Consider the following 21,464-nt stretch of genomic DNA (forward strand, 5'->3'; position numbering starts at 1 on the left):
GGTGGGCCTTGACGCTCTCAAGAGTGGCACAAAACTTGTTGCACTCTTGTTGGATCACCCTCCATCTCTTCGAAATGGACACCCACCCGCGCGTGCTCACATTTGGTAAGGCAGAAACTTCTTGCGCTCATGAAACTCCCGGTGGACACGAATCCAAAAGTTTGAAAGCCGTACAGGTCCATGCCGACCTGATCACGCATGAAGGCCGCCTGATCGGGATCATAGCCGGCGGCCGGCGTGAATGCCCCACGGCCGTCCTGGCTTTGTGTCTCATCGGGATCGTAGCCAGCGGCCGGCGCACCGCCCTCGAAGATGAGGTTCTGCATGTAGTCCTCGTCGCCGGCGGACAGCATTCCCTCGAACAGGTTGCGGCCGTCGGGGAGCACGCCGGCTGGCATCTGCCGCCCGCGTTTCCTCGCGCCTCCGGATGACGAGCCACCGATGTGGCATTGAGGTCGATGAGCGCGGGCGCGGGCGTGGAAGGCGCCACCACGCTCACGTTGGGCGAGCACTCCTCGGAGAGGCGGGAGGCCTGTGGGTACACGTGGAAGCCGGGCATCAGGGTGCAAGCCGAAGCACGGGGCGAGTCGGGCAGCACCATCCGAGGGAACGCCGATGAGCCGGTGCTGGCCGCGGCGATGGCGGCATTGACGAGGCCGTGCTGGCTAGGGTTTAACCCTAGCATGTAGAGCGCCTCCTTCGTTGCCGCCGTGACGCGGGCGTTGGTGACCTCCTGCTGCGCGGCGGAGGTGACGGCGGCGTGCACGGCGGCCTCATCCCTCGCGTCTGTGGCGTGCCTCCGGCCCTTCCTCTTGGCCGACTCCCTTGCCCGCTGTTCGGGCGTCAGCGCCTTCTTTCACTTCGGCGCGGCAGCGGTCTTGCACGGGGCACGAGGCTTGCCTTTCCCGGAGGCGGCGGCGGCGCCGGGCGAGGCGATGGACGCGAGGCCGGCGGCGGCGTCGAGGTCGTTGTCGTCGTGGAGGGTGTAGGGCGGGAGGGTTTTTGGGAAAATGGTGGTGGCTGCCACCAACCGGCGGGCCCGGGAAGAGGAGTAGGCGCGCGCGCGTCCGTCTCGTGTCCGCGCCGACGCAAATCCAGCTCAAAATTGGGCCGGGAATGGGTCGCCAGACGGACGCCAGGCGGACGCCAAGCGGACGCGCGCCCGTTTGGGTCGGCGCGTTGGGCCGCCTTTTGTGTCCACGCTGACCCAAACGGACGCCAGCGGACGAAATGGGTCGCCCCATTGGAGTTGCTCTTAGTGCCCCTGGGCGATTGCCAAACAGGCCCTTAAATCCTCATATGACGAGGGCGTCTGAGGTGTCCATTTCCTTTAATGTTGGCACAATGCATTTTCAATCTCCGGCCCGCGACGTTCAGTTGAAGGAAGAAATACGTTACTTCCAAACTATGATATTCATTGTAAGTTTGTTATTTATTATACTGACCGCTCCATGTCCAGCCTGTCCATTGAGATCTAAGAGCATCTTCAATAGATGGTCTAAATTTTGGCGGTCCAAAACTGGAGATGTAAAATATGGACCGCCAAATGGTGCGTTTTGAAGCTCCGAAAAATGCTCAACTCTAACAGATGGTCCAAATCGGAGATGTAAAAAAAAGAACAACTCCAACAGATGATCCAAAACGAAGATGTATTTTGAAAACGACCAACTACTACTTCATCTCAACATAGTTCAAACATGAAATTCAACACAGTTCGAACATAGATGACATAAATTTAAACTAGTAGAACTACTCGTCGTCCGAGGGCATCCAGTACGACTCTTCGGAGTCATCCGAGAGCCCCAGAAATCCTCGTCCTCCTCCGACGATGACTCGATGGGGATCACCGTCGAGGGGCCGGCCTCATCCTCCTTCTTCACCTCCTCCTTCTTCTTCTTCTCCTCAGCATCACGCTTCCAGTAGAACTCCTGCTCGGCCTTGATAACCCACAAGTATAGGGGATCGCAACAGTTTTCGAGGGTAGAGTATTCAACCCAAATTTATTGATTCAACACAAGGGGAGCCAAAGAATATTCTCAAGTATTAGCAGTTGAGTTGTCAATTCAACCACACCTGGAAAACTTAATATCTGCAGCAAAGTATTTAGTAGCAAAGTAGTATGGAAGTAACAGTAACGGTGGCAAAGGTAACAGTAACAGTTTTGTAGTAATTGTAACAATGGCAACGGAAAAGTAACTAAGCAAAGATCAATATGTGAAAAGCTCGTAGGCAATGGATCAGTGATGGATAACTATGTCGGATGTGATTCCAAATGCAACAGTTATAACATAGGGTGACACAGAACTAGCTCCAGTTCGTTAATGTAATGTAGGCATGTATTCCGAATATAGTCATACCTGCTTATGGAAAAGAACTTGCATGACATCTTTTGTCCTACCCTCCCATGGCAGCGGGGTCCTATTGGAAACTAAGGGATATTAAGGCCTCCTTTCAATAGAGTACCGGACCAAAGCATTAGCACTTAGTGAATACATGAACTCCTCAAACTACGGTCATCACCGGGAGTGGTCCCGATTATTGTCACTTCGGGGTTGCCGGATCATGAAACATAGTAGGTGACTATTGACTTGCAAGATAGGATCAAGAACTCACATATATTCATGAAAACATAATAGGTTCAGATCTGAAATCATGGCACTCGGGCCCTAGTGACAAGCATTAAGCATAGCAAAGTCATAGCAACATCAATCTCAGAACATAATGGATACTAGGGATCAAACCCTAACAAAACTAACTCGATTACATGGTAAATATCATCCAACCCATCACCGTCCAGCAAGACTACGATGGAATTACTCACGCACGGCGGTGAGCATCATGAAATTGGTGATGGAGGATGGTTGATGATGACGACGGCGACGGATTCCCCTCTCCGGAGCCCCAAACGGACTCCAGATCAGCCCTCCCGAGAGAGATTAGGGCTTGGCAGCGGCTCCGTATCGTAAAACGCGATGAATCCTTCTCTCTAATTTTTTCTCCCCGAACGTGAATATATAGAATTGCAGTTGACGCTGGTGGAGCCTCAGGGGGGCCACGAGGCAGGGCGCGCACCCCAGGGGGTGGGCGCGCCCTCCACCCTCGTGGACAGGGTGTGGGCCCCCTGGTGTTGATTCTTTCGCCAGTATTTTTTATTTATTCCAAAAATATTCTCCGTGAAGTTTCAGGTCATTCCGAGAACTTTTATTTCTGCACAAAAATAACTCCATGGCAATTCTGGTGAAAACAACGTCAGTCTGGGTTAGTTCCATTCAAATCATGCAAGTTAGAGTCCAAAACAAGGGCAAAAGTGTTTGGAGAAGTAGATACAATGGAGACGTATCAACTCCCCCAAGCTTAAACCTTTCCTTGTCCTCAAGCAATTCAGTTGACAAACTGAAAGTGATAAAGAAAAACTTTTACAACCTCTGTTTGCTCTTGTTGTTGTAAATATGTAAAGCCAGCATTCAAGTTTTCAGCAAAGATTATGAACTAACCATATTCACAATAACACTTAGGTCTCATGTTTACTCATATCAATGACATAATCAACTAGCGAGCAATAATAATAAATCTCAGATGACAACACTTTGTCAAAACAATCATAATATGATATAACAAGATGGTATCTCGCTAGCCCTTTCTGAAACCGCAAAACATAAATGCAGAGCACCTCTGAAGATCATGGACTGACTAGACATTGTAATTCATGGTAAAAGAGATCCAGTCATAGTTATACTCAATGTAAATTAATAGTAATGCATGCAAATGACAGCGGTGCTTGATACGTCTCCAACGTATCTATAATTTTTTATTGTTCCACGCTATTATATTATCTGTTTTGGATGTTTAATGGGCTTTATTATGCACTTTTATATTATTTCTGGGACTAACCTATTAACCGAAGGCCCAGTCCAAATTGATGTTTTTTTTCCTATTTCAGTGTTTCGCGGAAAAGGAATATCAAACGGAATCCAAACAGAATGAAACCTTCGCGAGGATCGTTTTTGGAACAAACGCAATCCAGGAGACTTGGACTGGACGTCAAGAAAGCAGCGAGGAAGCCACGAGGCAGGAGGCCGCGCCCCAGGGGGGTGGGCGCGCCCCCCACCCTCGTGGGCCCCTCGTAGCTCCATCGACCTACTTCCTTCACCTATATATACTCTTATACCCTGAAAACATCCAGGGGAGCCACGAAACCTATTTTCCACCGCCGCAACCTTCTGTACCCGTGAGATCCCATCTTGGGGCTTTTTCCGGCGCTCCGCCGGAGAGGGAATCAATCACGGAGGGCTTCTACATCAACACCATGGCCTCTCCGATGATGTGTGAGTAGTTTACCACAGACCTTCGGGTCCATAGTTATTAGCTAGATGGCTTCTTCTCTCTCTTTGGATCTCAATACAAAGTTCTCCTCGATTTTCTTGGAGATCTATTCGATGTAATACTTTTTGCGGTGTGTTTGTCGAGATCCGATGAATTGTGGGTTTATGATCAAGATTATCTATGAACAATATTTGATTCTTATCTGAATTCTTATATGCATGATTTGATATCTTTACAAGTCTCTTCGAATTATCAGTTTGGTTTGGCCTACTAGATTGATCTTTCTTGCAATGGGAGAAGTGCTTAGCTTTGGGTTCAATCTTGCGGTGTCCTTTCCCAGTGACAGTAGGGGCAGGAAGGCACGTATTGTATTGTTGCCATCGAGGATAAAAGGATGGGGTTTATATCATATTGCTTGAGTTTATCCCTCAACATCATGTCATCTTGCCTAATGCGTTACTTTGTTCTTATGAACTTAATACTCTAGATGCATGCTTGATAGCGGTCGATGTGTGGAGTAATAGTAATAGATGCAGAATCGTTTCGGTCTACTTGATACGGACGTGATGCCTATATACATGATCATGCCTAGATATTATCATAACTATGCGCTTTTCTATCAATTGCTCGACGGTAATTTGTTCACCCACCGTAGAATTTGCTATCTTGAGAGAAGCCACTAGTGAAACCTATGGCCCCTGGGTCTACTTTACATCATATAGGTTTCCGATCTATAATTCTAGCTTATTATTTATTTTTGCAATCTTTATTTTCCAATCTATACAACAAAAATACCAAAAATATTTATCTTATTATCTTTATCAGATCTCACTTTTGCAAGTGGCCATGAAGGGATTGACAACCCCTTTATCGCGTTGGTTGCAAGGTTCTTGATTGTTTGTGCACGTACTAGGCGATTTGCGTGTAACCTCCTACTGGATTGATACCTTGGTTCTCAAAAACTGAGGGAAATACTTACGCTACTTTGCTGCATCACCCTTTCCTCTTCAAGGGAAAACCAACGCATGCTCAAGAGGTAGCAAGAAGGATTTCTGGCGCCGTTGCCGGGGAGGTTTACGCCAAGTCAAGTCAAGATTTGATCTCCCGCCAACGTGCGGATTTCTAGCGCCGTTGCCGGGGAGATCTACGCACAAGTCAAGACATACCAAGTACCCATCACAAACTCTTATCCCTCGCATTACATTATTTGCCATTTGCCTCTCGTTTTCCTCTCCCCCACTTCACCCTTGCCGTTTTATTCGCCCTTTTTCCGTTCTTCTCTTTTCGCTTGCTTCTTGTGTGCTTGTGTGTTGGATTGTTTGTCACGATAGCTCAAGACAATACTAAATTGTGTAACTTTTTCAATACCAACAACAATGATTTTATTAGCACTCCGATTGCTCCTATTACCGATGCTGAATCTTGTGAGATTAATGCTTCTTTGTTGAATCTTGTCATGAAAGATCAATTTTCTGGCCTTCCTAGTGAAGATGCCGCTACTCATCTAAACAACTTCATTGATTTATGCAATATGCAAAAGAAGAAAGATGTGGATAATGATATTGTTAAATTGAAGCTATTTCCGTTTTCACTTAGAGATCGTGCTAAAACTTGGTTTTCTTCTTTACCTAAAAATAGTATTGATTCGTGGAATAAGTGCACAGATGCTTTTATCTCTAAGTATTTTCCTCCCGCTAAGATCATCTCTCTTAGAAATGATATTATGAATTTTAAGCAACTTGATCACGAGCATGTCGCACGAGCTTGGGAGAGGATGAAATTAATGATACGTAATTACCCTACACATGGTTTGAATTTATGGATGATTATATAAAAAAATTATGCCGGATTGAATTTTGCTTCTAGAAATCTTTTAGATTTGGCCGCAGGAGGCACTTTTATGGAAATCACTTTAGGAGAAGCTACTAAACTCCTAGATAATATTATGGTTAATTATTCTCAATGGCACACTGAAAGATCTACTAGTAAAAAGGTTCATGTGATTGAAGAGATTAATGTTTTGAGTGGAAAGATGGATGAACTTATGAAATTGTTTGCTAATAAGAGTGTTTCTTCTGATCCTAATGATATGCCTTTGTCCACATTGATTGAGAATAATAATGAATCTATGGATGTGAATTTTGTTGGTAGGAACAATTTTGGTAACAACGCGTATAGAGGAAACTTTAATTCTAGGTCGTTCCCTAGTAATTCCTCTAATAATTATGGTAATTCCTACAACAACTCTTATGGAAATTTTTATAAGATGCCCTCTGATTCTGAGACTAGTGTTAAAGAATTTATGATTTCTCAAAAGAATTTCAATGCTTTGCTTGAAGAAAAATTGCCTAAGATTGATGAATTGGTTAGGAACGTGGATAGAATTTCTCTTGATGTTGATTCTTTGAAACTTAGATCTATTCCACCTAAGCATGATATCAATGAGTCTCTCAAAGACATGAGAATTTCCATTGATGAGTGCAAAGAAAGAACCGCTAGGATGCGTGCTAAAAAAGATTGCTTTGTGAAAGCGTGTTCTTCTAGTTTTCATGATAATAAGGACGAAGATCTAAAAGTGATTGATGTGTCTCCTATTAAATCTTTGTTTTCTAATATGAATCTTGATAATGATGGAACTGGAGATGAGTCAACTTTAGTTAAAAGGCGTCCCAATGATTCGGAGTTTTTAGATCTTGATGCAAAAGTTGGCAAAAGTGGGATTGAAGAGGTCAAAACTTTACATAGCAATGAACCCACTATTTTGGATTTCAAGGAATTTAATTATGATAATTGTTCTTTGATAGATTGTATTTCCTTGTTGCAATCCGTGTTAAATTCTCTGCTGCTTATGATCAAAATAAAGCCTTTACTAAACACATCGTTGATGCTTTAATGCAATCTTATGAAGAAAAACTTGAATTAGAAATCTCTATCCCTAGAAAACTTTATGATGAGTGGGAACCTACTATTAAAATTAAGATTAGAGATCATGAATGCTATGCTTTGTGTGATTTGGGTGCTAGTGTTTCCACGATTCCAAAAACTTTGTGTGATGTGTTAGGTTTCCGTGAATTTGATGATTGTTCTTTAAACTTGCATCTTGCGGATTCCACCATTAAGAAACCTATGGGAAGGATTAATGATGTTATTATTGTTGCAAATAGGAATTATGTGCCTGTGGATTTCATTGTTCTTGATATAGATTGCAATCCTACATGTCCTATTATTCTTGGTAGACCTTTCCTTAGAACGATTGGTGCAATTATTGATATGAAATAAGGAAATATTAGATTCCAATTTCCGTTAAGGAAGGGCATGGAGCACTTTCCTAGGAAGAAAATTAAATTACCTTATGAATCCATTATGAGAGCCACTTATGGATGGCACACCAAAGATGACAATACCTAGATCTATTCTTGTTTTTGTGCCTAGCTAGGGGCGTTAAACGATAGCGCTGGTTGGGAGGCAACCCAATTTTATTTTTGTTTTGCTTTTTGTTCTTGTTTAGTAATAAATAATTCATCTAGCCTCTGGTTAGATGTGGTTTTATGTTTTAATTAGTGTTTGTGCCAAGTAAGACCTATAGGATCTTCTTGGATGATAATTATTTGATCTTGCTGAAAAAGACAGAAACTTTCTGATCACAAAAACAATTGTTCAAAATCACCAGAAAGTGATAAAATACTGATTCCAATTGCAGTAGATCAATAATCAAATTATCTAGGTCTTCCTATTTTGGCAGATTTTTCTGAGCTATAGAAGTTTGCGTTTGATACAGATAACTACAGACTGTTCTGTTTTTGACAGATTCTGTTTTTCGTGTGTTGTTTGCTTATTTTGATGAATCTATGGCTAGTATCGGGGGGTATGAACCATAGAGAAGTTGGAATACAGTAGGTTTAACACCAATATAAATAAAGAATGAGTTCATTACAGTACCTTAATGTGGTGATTTGTTTTCTTATACTAACGGAGCTCATGAGATTTTCTGTTGAGTTTTGTGTTGTGAAGTTTTCGAGTTTTTGGGTAAAGATTTGATGGATTTTGGAATAAGGAGTGCAAGAGCCTAAGCTTGGGGATGCCCAAGGCACCCCAAGGTAAAATTCAAGGACAACCAAAAGCCTAAGCTTGGGGATGCCCCAGAAGGCATCCCCTCTTTCGTCTTCGTCTATCGGTAACTTTACTTGAGGCTATATTTTTATTCACCACATGATATGCGTTTTGCTTGGAGCGTCTTGTATGATTTGAGTCTTTGCTTTTTAGTTTACCACAATCATCCTTGTTGTACACACCTTTTGGAGAGACACACATGAATCGGAATTTATTAGAATACTCTATGTGCTTCACTTATATCTTTTGAGCTAGATAATTTTGCTCTAGTGCTTCACTTATATCTTTTAGAGCACGGTGGTGGTTTATTTTATAGAAATTATTGATCTCTCATGCTTCACTTATATTGAGAGTCCTTTAGAACAGCATGGTAATTTGCTTTGGCCATAAAATTAGTCCTAATATGATAGGCATCCAACATGGGTATAATAAAAACTTTCATATAAAGCGCATTGAATACTATGAGAAGTTTGGTACTTGATGATTGTTTTGAGATATGAAGATGGTGATATTAGAGTTGTGCTTTGAGTAATTGTGAATTTGAGAAATACTTGTGTTGAAGTTTGCAAGTCCCGTAGCATGCACGTATGGTAACCATTGTGTGACAAATTTGAAAAATGAGGTGTTCTTTGATTGTCATCCTTATGAGTGGCGGTCGAGGACGAGCGATGGTCTTTTCCTACCAATCTATCCCCCTAGGAGCATGCGCATAATGCTTGGTTTTGATGAATTGTAGATTTTTGCAATAAGTATGTGAGTTCTTTATGACTAATGTTGAGTCCATGGATTATACGCACTCTCACCTTTCCATCATTGCTAGCCTCTTCGGTACCGTGCATTGCCCTTTCTCACCTTGAGAGTTGGTGCAAACTTCGCTGGTGCATCCAAACCCCGTGATATGATACGTTCTATCACACATAAACCTCCTTATATCTTTTCTCAAAACAGCCACCATACCTACCTATTATGGCATTTCCATAGCCATTCCGAGATATATTGCCATGCAACTTTCCGCCGGCTCATTTATTATGACGCGTTTCATCATTGTCATATTGCCTTGCATGATCATGTAGTTGACATCGTATTTGTGGCAAGGCCACCATGCATAATTTTTCATACATGTCACTCTTGTTCATTGCCCATCCCGGTACACCGCCGGAGGCACTCATATAGAGTCATATTTTGTTCTAGTATTGAGTTGTAATCATTGCGTTGTAAATAAATAGAAGTGTGATGATCATCATTAATAGAGCATTGTCCCAAAAAAAGAAAAAAAAAGGAAGGCCAAATAAAAGGGAAGGCCAAATAAAAAGAAGAAGAAAAGAAGGGACAATGCTACTATCCTTTTTCCACACTTGTGCTTCAAAGTAGCACCATGATCTTTATGATAGAGAGTCACTTATTTTGTCACTTTCATATACTAGTGGGAATTTTTCATTATAGAACTTGGCTTGTATATTCCAACAATGGGCTTCCTCAAATGCCCTTGGTCTTCATGAGCAAGCAAGTTGGATGCACACCCACTTAGTTTCTTTTGTTGAGCTTTCATACATTTATAGCTCTAGTGCATCCGTTGCATGGCAATCCCTACTCCTTGCATTGACATCAATTGATGGGCATCTCCCTAGCCCGTTGATTAGCCGCGTCAATGTGAGACTTTCTCTTTTTTTTTCTCCACACAACCCCCATCATTATATTCTACTCCACCCATAGTGCTATGTCCATGGCTCACGCTCATGTATTGCGTGAAAGTTGAAAAAGTTTGAGAAATACTAAAGTATGAAACAATTGCTTGGCTTGTCATCGGGGTTGTGCATGATGAGAGCATTTTTGTGTGACGAAAATGGAGCATGACCAAACTATATGATTTTGTAGGGATAAACTTTCTTTGGCCATGTTATTTTGAGAAGACAGAATTGCTTAGTTAGTACGCTTGAAGTATTATTATTTTGATGTCAATATTAAACATTTATCTTGAATCTTTCGGATCTGAACATTCATGCCACAATAAATAAAATTACATTGAAAATTATGTTGGGTAGCATTCCACATCAGAAATTCTGTTTTTATCATTTACCTACTCGAGGACGAGCAGGAATTAAGCTTGGGGATGCTTGATACGTCTCCAACATATCTATAATTTTTTATTGTTCCACGCTATTATATTATCTGTTTTGGATGTTTAATGGGCTTTATTATGCACTTTTATATTATTTTTGGGACTAACCTATTAACCGAAGGCCAAGTGCAAATTGCTGTTTTTTTGCCTATTTCAGTGTTTCGCAGAAAAGGAATATCAAACGGAATCCAAACGGAATGAAACCTTTGCGAGGATCGTTTTTGGAAGAAACGCAATCCAGGAGACTTGGAGTGGACGTCAAGAAAGCAGCGAGGAAGCCACGAGGTAGGAGGGCGCGCCCCCCACCCTCGTGGGCCCCTCATAGCTCCACCGACCTACTTCCTTCGCCTATATATACTCTTATACCCTGAAAACATCCAGGGGAGCCACGAAACCTATTTTCCACCGCCGCAACCTTCTGTACCCGTGAGATCCCATCTTGGGGCCTTTTCCGGCGCTCTGCCGGAGGGGGAATCGATCACGGAGGGCTTCTACATCAACACCATGGCCTCTCCGATGATGTGTGAGTAGTTTACCAAAGACCTTCGGGTCCATAGTTATTAGCTAGATGGCTTCTTCTCTCTCTTTGTATCTCAATACAAAGTTCTCCTCGATTTTCTTGGAGATCTATTCGATGTAAAACTTTTTGCGGTGTGTTTGCCGAGATCCGATGAATAATGGGTTTATGATAAAGATTATCTATGAATAATATTTGATTCTTCTCTGAATTCTTATATGCATGATTTGATATCTTTGCAAGTCTCTTCGAATTATCGGTTTGGTTTGGCCTAATAGATTGATCTTTCTTGCAATGGGAGAAGTGCTTAGCTTTGAGTTCAATCTTGCGGCGTCCTTTCCCAGTGACAGTAGGGGTAGCAAGGCACGTATTGTATTGTTGCCATCGAGGATAAAAGGATGGGGTTTATATCATATTGCTTAAGTTTATCCCTCTACATCATGTCATCTTGCCTAATGCGTTACTCTGTTCTTATGAACTTAATACTCTAGATGCATGCTGGATAGCGGTCGATGTGTGGAGTAATAGTTGTAGATGCAGAATCGTTTCGGTCTACTTGATACGGACGTGATGCCTATATACATGATCATGCCTAGATATTCTCATAACTATGCGCTTTTCTATCAATTGCTCGATAGTAATTTGTTCACCCACCGTAGAATTTGCTATCTTGAGAGAAGCCACTAGTGAAACCTATGGCCCCCGGGTCTACTTTACATCATATAAGTTTCCGATCTATAATTCTAGCTTATTATTTATTTTTCAATCTTTATTTTCTAATCTATACAACAAAATACCAAAAATATTTATCTTATTATCTTTATCAAATCTCACTTTTGCAAGTGGCCGTGAAGGGATTGACAACCCCTTTATCGCGTTGGTTGCAAGGTTCTTGATTGTTTGTGCAGGTACTAGGCGATTTGCGTGTAACCTCCTACTGGATTGATACCTTGGTTCTCAAAACTGAGGGAAATACTTACGCTACTTTGATGCATCACCCTTTCCTCTTCAAGGGAAAACCAACGCATGCTCAAGAGGTAGCAGTGCTCTCCAACTGGTGCTTTTTAATAAGAGGATGATGACTCAACATAAAAGTAAATAGATAGGCCCTTCGCAGAGGGACGCATGGATTTGTAGAGGTGCCAGAGCTCGAGTTTTGAAATAGAGATAAATAATATTTTGAGTGGCATACTTTCATTGTCAACATAACAACCAAGAGATCTCGATATCTTTCATGCTACACACATTATAGGCGGTTCCCAAACAGAATGGTAAAGTTTATACGCCCCCACCACCAACAAGCATCAATCCATGGCTTGCCTGAAACAACGGGTGCCTCCAACTAACAACAGTCCTGGGGGAGTTTTGTTTGCAATTATTTTGATTTGGTTTGAGCATGGGACTGGGCATCCCGGTTACCGGCCATTTTCTCGTGAATGAGGAGCGGAGTCCACTCCTCGTGAGAATAACCCACCTAGCATGGAAGATATAGACAGCCCTAGTTGATACATGAGCTATTCGAGCATACAAAACAGAATTTCATTTGAAGGTTTAGAGTTTGGCACATACAAATTTACTTGGAACGGCAGGTAGATACCGCATATAGGAAGGTATGGTGGACTCATATGGAATAAATTTGTGGTTTATGGAAGTGGATGCACAAGCAGTATTCCCACTTAGTACAAGTGAAGGCTAGAAATAGACTGGGAAGCGACCAACTAGAGAGCGACAACAGTCATGAACATGCATTAAAATGAATCAACACTGAGTGCAAGCATGAGTAGGATATAATTCACCATGAACATAAATATCGTGGAGGCTATGTTGATTTTGTTTCAACTACATGTGTGAACATGTGCCAAGTCAAGCCACTCGAATCGTTCAAAGGAGGATACCACCCTATCATACCACATCACAACCATTTTAATAGCATGTTGGCACGCAAGGTAAACCATTATAAACTCCTAGCTAATTAAGCATGGCATGAGCAACTATAATCTCTAATTGTCATTGCAAACATGTTTCATTCATAATAGGCTGAATCAGGAACGATGAACTAATCATATTTACAAAAACAAGATAGGTCGAGTTCATACCAGCTTCTCTCATCTCAATCAGTCCATCATATATCGTCATTATTGCCTTTCACTCGCACGACCGAACGGTGTGGATAATAATAATAGTGCACGTGCATTGGACTAAGCTGGAATCTGCAAGCATTTAATACAAAGGAGAAGACAAGGTAATATGGGCTCTTGGTTAAATCAGTAATTATGCATATGAGAGCCACTCAACATTTTTATCAAGGTCTTCTCCTCACGACCCCCAAAGAAAAGATATAAAACTATTTACATGGGAAAGCTCCAAACAAGCAAAAGAAGAACGAGAAATCTTTTTGGGTTTTCTTTTAATTACTACTACTACAGGCATGAAAAGTAAACTAGCTAAAAGCTACAACTATTTTTTTCGGTTTTTCTTAAGGTTTTTCAAACACACAAGAAGAAGGCTTAGAATAGAAAATAAGCTAGCATGGATAGTAAAATGAAAAAGTATGAGCACCGACAGCTAGCATGAGTGTGTAAACATGAATGTAATGTCGGTGGGAAATACGTACTCCCCCAAGCTTAGGCTTTTGGCCTAAGTTGGTCTATGGCCACGGCTGGCCTGGCGGATATCCGAAGTTGTAACTGGGGTCGTGCTGAGATGCAGCGGCTATTGCCTGACGAGCTGCAGCTTAGAGGCGATCTGCCTCCGTCCTCCTCTCATACTCTTTCGCCTCCTCCCTGGTTATAACATATCTCCTTTTTGCCTGAAAGTCAAAGAAAGTAGGAGCAGGGAGAGCAACATGGACAGTGCGTCGAAGATTAGTCGGTACTGGAGGAACTGTTCATTCCTCTCAACAAACTGATGGCGGACCATAGCGTTATAATCTAGATAAGCAGGGGTAACTCCAAATCATTTCTACGTATGGGTACATCAAGATAATTAGCTACACGAGTTGCATAAATTCCACCAAACAAATCTCTACTTGTACTGTTATGATGCAACCTTCGTGCAACAATAGCCCCCAAGTTATATTGTTTATCACCTAATACCGCACTTTTGAGGACACAAAGATCTGGAACGCACATGTGACAAGCTTCATCTTTACCATTAATGCATCTACCTATAAAGAGAGCAAAATAATGTATGGAAGGAAAATGAATGCTCCCTATGGTAGCTTGTGTGATTTCTCTAGATTCCCCCACAGTGATACTAGCAAGAAAGTCTTTATATTCAGATTTGCGAGGTTCACTAACATTGCCCCACTGCAGGAGTTTACAAGCATTATTAAAATCTTCTAAATCCATGGTATATGATTTATCATAAATATCAAATAAAACAGTGTGAGAATTGCGTGAGGATGTAAATTTAAACCTTCTCACAAAGGAATCAGTTAGGTAGTGGTATTGCGGGCACTTATCTGACACGAAGCCCTCAAGATCATCATTACGCACATACGCATCAAATTCTTCCTTGATGCCTGCCCGGACCATAAACTCCTCTGACGGCCATTCACAAGGCCAAACTTGAGCTTCCCTTGGTAGTTCATTGTCCGGCTCACGTATCGCGAGCCTTGGGCCTTGCTTCCTTGAGGAACCACCTTGGTACATTTTCCTAAACATATTTCTTCCTCTGAAAAATTTCTGGAATTTTTAGTGACTCGAAATAAAAGTGAACCAAACTCAACAAGATTGATAGCAACTACTCCCACAAGTGCCTAGAGACTATATCATGCATTAGAACAACTTGGGACCATATAAATTTGACATGCAAGCTCAAGAACAGAGTCACCTAAGCAGCAAAAATTTGGAATAAATAAAGCACTAGAACAAAAACTAATTGGACCATTGGAGGAGTCACATACCGAAGAACAATCCCCCAAAGCAGTTTTGTGAATGAAGCTTTGAGCAAGGAGATCAAAAATGGCAGCAAGATGAGCTAGAACACAGGTTTGAGCTAAGGGAGGATTTTTTCTGGAGGAAGACGAAGTGAGTGGGTGCAGGAATAAGTGGAGGGGGTCCACGTGGGGCCCACGAGGCAGGGGGCGCGCCCTGGATCCTCGTGGCCATATGGTGGGTCCCCCTGGTGTGTTCTCAGTGCCAGATATTCTTAAATATTCTACAAAAAATCATATTTCATTTTCCGGACATTTGGAGAACGTTTATTTTTGGGGTATTTTTTTATTGCAAGGATAATTCAGAAAACAGACAGAAAATACTATTTTTGCTTTATTTAATCTAAATGACAGTAAGTAAAAGGAGGGTACAGAGAGTTGTGCTTTCTAACTTCATCCATCTCATGCTCATCAAAAGGAATCCACTAACAAGGTTGATCAACTCTTGTTAACAAACTCTTTCCGAATCACATGAAACCGGAGAATTTTTGAATAACACTAGGTTACCTCAACGGGGATATGCACGTCCCCAATAATAAGAATATCATATTTCTTCTTGACAGTAGGAAGAGGAAATTCAAAACCTCCAATAGTAATCGTTGGAATTTTTCCAATAGAATTGATATTGTGGACTTGAGGTTGTTTCCTCGGAAAGTGTACCGTATGCTCATTACCATTAACATGAAAAGTGACATTGCCTTTGTTGCAATCAATAATAGCCCCTGCAGTATTCAAAAAGGGTCTACCAAGGATAATCGACATACTATCGTCCTCGGGAATATCAAGAATAACAAAGTCCGTTAAAATAGTAACGTTTGCAACCATAACACGCACATCCTCACAAATACAGACTGGTATAGCAGTTGATTTATCGGCCATTTGCAGAGATATTTCAGTAGGTGTCAACTTATTCAAATCAAGTCTACGATATAAAGAGAGAGGCATAACACTAACACCGGCTCCAAGATCACATAAAGCCGTTTTAACATAGTTTCTTTTAATGGAGCATGGTATAGTTGGTACTCCTGGATCTCCAGGTTTCTTTGGTATTCCACCCTTAAAAGTATAATTAGCAAGCATGGTGGAAATTTCAGCTTCCGGTATCTTTCTTTTATTTGTAACAATATCTTTCATATACTTAGCATAAGGATTCATTTTAAGCATATCAGTCAAATGCATACGCAAAAAGATAGGTCCAATCATTTCAGCAAAGCGCTCAAAATCCTCATCATCCTTTTTCTTGGATGGTTTAGGAGGAAAAGGCATGGGTTTCTGAACCCATGGTTCTCTTTCTTTACCGTGCTTCCTAGCAACAAAGTCTCACTTATCATAACGTTGATTCTTTGATTGTGGGTTATCAAGATCAACAGCAGGTTCAATCTCTACATCATTGTTATTGCTAGGTTGAGCATCAACATGAACATCATCATTAATATTATCACTAGGTTCATGTTCATTACCAGATTGTGTTTCAGCATCAGAAATAGAAATATCATTGGGATTCTCAGGTGTGTCAACAACAGGTTCACTAGAAGCATGCAAAGTCCTATCATTTTTCTTTTCTTCTTCTTAGAAGAACTAGGTGCATCAACATTAGTTCTCTGAGAATCTTGCTCAATTCTCTTAGGGTGGCCCTCAGGATACAAAGGTTCCTGAGTCATTCTACCCCCTCTAGTCACAACTCTAACAACATTATCATTTTTCTTATTATTTAATTCATTGAGCAAATCATTTTGAGCTTTAAGCACTTGTTCTACTTGAGTGGTAACCATAGAAGCATGTTTACTAATAAGTTTAAGTTCACCTTTAACTCTAGACATATAATCACTCAAGTGTTCAATCATATAAGCATTACGTTTCAATTGTCTACCAACATAAGCATTGAAGTTTTCTTGTTTAACAATAAAATTATCAAACTCATCTAAGCATTGGCCAGCAGACTTATAACGAGGAATATCACCTTCATCAAATCTATAGAGAGAATTTACCTTTACTACCTGTGTCGGGTTATCAAGACCATGTATTTCTTCAATAGGTGGTAAATTCTTGACATCTTCAGCTTTAATACCCTTTTCTTTCATAGATTTCTTTGCCTCTTAAATATCTTCAGGACTGAGAAATAGAATACCCCTTTTCTTCGGAGTTGGCTTAGGAGTTGGTTCAGGAAGTGTCCAATTATTATCATTATTTAACATATTATTCAACAACAATTCAGCTTGCTCAACAGTTCTTTCCCTGAAAACACAACCAGCACAACTATCCAGGTGGTCTCTGGAAGCATCGGTTAGTCCATTATAAAAGATATCAAGTATTTCATTTTTCTTGAGAGGATGATCAGGCAAAGCATTAAGTAATCGGAGAAGCCTCCCCCAATCTTGTGGGAGAATCTTCTTCAATTTGCACGAAATTATATATTTCCCTTAAGGCGGCTTGTTTCTTATGAGCGGGAAAATATTTAGCAGAGAAGTAATAAATCATATCCTGGGGACTACGCACACAACCAGGAGTAAGAGAATTAAACCATGTTTTAGCATCACCCTTTAATGAGAACGGAAGTAACTTAAGGATATAGTAGTAACAAATTTTTTCCTCATGAGTAAATAGGGTGGCTATCATTTAATTTAGTAAGATGTGCCACAACAGTTTCAGATTCATAGCCATAAAAAGGATCAGATTCAACCAAAGTAATCAACTCAGGATCGACAGAGAAATCATAATCCTTATCAGAAATACAGATAGGTGAAGTAGCAAAAGCAGGATCATATTTCATTCTAGCATTCAAAGACTTTTCTTTCAGCTTAACTAACAGTTTCTTAAGATCATATCTATCTTTGCAAGAAAAAAAGTCTCCAGCAGTTTCTTCATCCATAACATAACCCTCAGGTACATCAGGCAATTCATATCTAGGGGGAGAATCTTCATCATCACTTTCATCAATATTATCAGTTTCAATAATTTCATTCTCTCTAACCCTAGCAAGTTGTTCATCAAGAAATTCACCTAATGGCACAGTATTATCAAGCATAGAAGTAGTTTCACCATAAGTATCATGCATAGCAGAAGTGGCATCATCAATAACATGCGACATATGAGAATCAATAACAGGAGTAGGTGTCGCAAGTTTACTCATAACAGAAGGTGAATCAAGTGCAGAGCTAGATGGCATATTTTTACCTCCCCTCGTAGTTGAGGGATAAATCTTGGTTCTTTCGTCTTTCAAGTCCCTCATAGTGATCAGGAGATATAAATCCCTAGTGACTCAAAGAATAGAGCTATGCTCCCCGGCAACGGCGCCAGAAAATAGTCTTCATAACCCACAAGTATAGGGGATCGCAACAGTTTTCGAGGGTAGAGTATTCAACCCAAATTTATTGATTCGACACAAGGGGAGCCAAAGAATATTCTCAAGTATTAGCAGTTGAGTTGTCAATTCAACCAAACCTGGAAAACTTAATATCTGCAGCAATGTATTTAGTAGCAAAGTGGTATGGAAGTAACGGTAACGGTGGCAAAGGTAACAGTAACAGTTTTGTAGTAATTCTAACAATGGCAACGGAAAAGTAACTAAGCAAAGATCAATATGTGAAACGCTCGTAGGCAATGGATCAGTGATGGATAATTATGTCGGATGCGATTCCTCATGCAACAGTTATAACATAGGGTGAAACAGAACTAGCTCCAGTTCATCAATGTAATGTAGGCATGTATTCCGAATATAGTCATACGTGCTTATGGAAAAGAACTTGCATGACATCTTTTGTCCTACCCTCCCGTGGCAGCAGGGTCCTATTGGAAACTAAGGGATATTAAGGCCTCCTTTTAATAGAGTACCGGACCAAAGCATTAGCACTTAGTGAATACATGAACTCCTCAAACTACGGTCATCACCGAGAGTGGTCCCGATTATTGTCACCTCGGGGTTGCCGGATCATGACACATAGTAGGTGACTATTGACTTGCAAGATAGGATCAAGAACTCACATATATTCATGAAAAAATAATAGGTTCAGATATGAAATCATGGCACTCGGGCCCTAGTGACAAGCATTAAGCATAGCAAAGTCATAGCAACATCAATCTCAGAACATAATGGATACTAGGGATCAAACCCTAACAAAACTAATTCGATTACATGGTAAATCTCATCCAACCCATCACCGTCCAGCAAGCCTATGATGGAACTCACGCACGGCGGTGAGCATCATGAAATTGGTGATGGAGGATGGTTGATGATGGCGACGGCGATGGATTCCCCTCTCCGGAGCCCCAAACGGACTCCAGATCAGCTCTCCCGAGAGAGATTAGGGCTTGGCGGTGGCTCCGTATCGTAAAACGCGATGAATCCTTCTCTCTGATTTTTTTCCCCGAACGTGAATATATAGAGTTGGAGTTGACGTCGGTGGAGCCTCAGGGGGCCCATGAGGCAGGGGGCGCGCCCTCCACCCTCGTGGACAGGGTGTGGGGCCCCTCGTGTTGATTCTTTCGCCAGTATTTTTTATTTATTCCAAAAATATTCTCCGTGAAGTTTCAGGTCATTTCGAGAACTTTTATTTCTGCACAAAAATAACACCATGGCAATTCTGCTGAAAACAGCATCAGTCCGGGTTAGTTCCATTCAAATCATGCAAGTTAGAGTCCAAAACAAGGGCAAAAGTGTTTGGAAAGGTAGATACGATGGAGACGTATCAGGCCTGGACGTACTCGGGATGCTCCCGCGCAAACTGAGCCATCGCCGCCTCGTCGCTCTCACCGGGAGTGACGACCACCGATGGTCTCTTCTTCTTCTTCGCCGGCATCTCCTCCATCCGGATGCCCTGTGGCACGAGCCACTCCGCCTCCTCCCGGGTCTCGATCTCAAGGAAGTTGAGGTCCATCTTTGGCCGTCCGGCACGCCACACCGCCACGTCGTAGGCACGCGTGGCCTCATCGACGGAGGGATACGTGCCGAGCCACCAACGCCGCCCAGCGTCGGAGAAATCCACTCCGAAGTTCCCGAAGGGCTTCGCCCTCACGCCGAAGAAACCCGACTTGCCCTTCGACATCTTCTTCGACGCCATCGGGGAGCGGGCGGTGGCCGAGCGGGGAGCGGGGCGGTGGCATGCACGGCGCGGGGCAGAGGCGGACGGAGCGGGGCGGCAGACGGACCGGTGGCGGAGGCGGCCGAAGAGGAGGCGGACGGAGTGGGGCCGGGCGGAGGCAGACGGAGCGGGGCCGGGCGGAGGATGGACCGGAGGCGGCCGGAGAGGAGGCGGACGGGGACGGGGCGGGGTGGAGGCGGACGCGATGGGGCGGCGCGGCGGCAGGCGGCGGCCCAGGCGGGGTGGAATCGGCAACGGGGGTCTTGATCTACGGCGGGACGGCGTGGGAGAGCTGCGGTGGGGCGGCGGCCGAGCTGGGAGCGACGGCGGGGTGGCGGACGGGCGGGTCACGGGCGGGCGGTTGCGAGGCGGAAGGGGAATGAAGTGGCGGTTGGGCGTTTTGTGGGCGGCCGCGGTTTTACATCAGTTGCATCTTGTGATGTAAATTTGCATCACGGAGTTTTCAATTTTACATCACCGGGAGGCCGCGGTCCAATTTTTGTACATATAAACCGTTTATTGGAGCAGCGTTTTTTGACCCAGACGGTCCAAAAGTTAGGTATTTTTACATTTGGACCGTCTATTGGAGATGCTCTAAGGGCATCTTTAATAGAAGATGTTGATGCAGAAATAACTAACTTTTACATCAGGAAGGCCCAAAAATGCTTCTCCAACACATGATGTAGATGCAAAAAAAAAACATTACCTCCTTCAAGTGATGTAAAATACAACACTTAAAATGCAAGTTTGCATCTTACCTCCCTGGTGATGTAAAACTACAGCCGCGCGCCAACTGCCCAACCACCGTTTCATTTTGTTCGCGACCGCGTCCTCTATCCCACCGCCGCACTGCCCATCCACCGCACCACGCCGCCACCACCCTGCTGCTAGATCCGTCCACTACACCGCCGGTTCTGCCGCTGCTCCGCTGTCGCGCGCCTCTGAATCGGTCGCTTTTCGCTGCCGAATCGTCGCTGGACCGCAACATGATTTGAGCTTCCCCTGCCGCCCTCGTCGCCGCCAAATTTGAGCCTCTCACCCGTCGCCGATTTTCCACCGTCGGACTCGACCTTATCGTGTCGCACGACTGTCGCCCCGCCGCCACCAATCCGCCACTCGTTTCACAGTTGCGTCATCGGCCAAACAGCTCCCGTCGCCACACTCGACCTCCCGGCTCTCGTCGCTCGGCCGCCGACGCTCCTGCCGCTGCCGCTCGGTCCGCGGGTGCTCCTCCCGGCTCGCGTCGCTCGGCCGCCGGCACTAATGCCGACTAGTTTTACATCATCAAATACATCATCTGTTGGAGTAGGAGTTTTACATCACCTAAATACATTATTTGTTGGAGTTGAGATTTTTTTTAGATGTAAAAAGCATTTTTTG

This window comes from Triticum aestivum, chromosome 5D (assembly GCF_018294505.1).
Source record: "Triticum aestivum cultivar Chinese Spring chromosome 5D, IWGSC CS RefSeq v2.1, whole genome shotgun sequence".
Lineage (NCBI taxonomy): Eukaryota > Viridiplantae > Streptophyta > Magnoliopsida > Poales > Poaceae > Triticum > Triticum aestivum.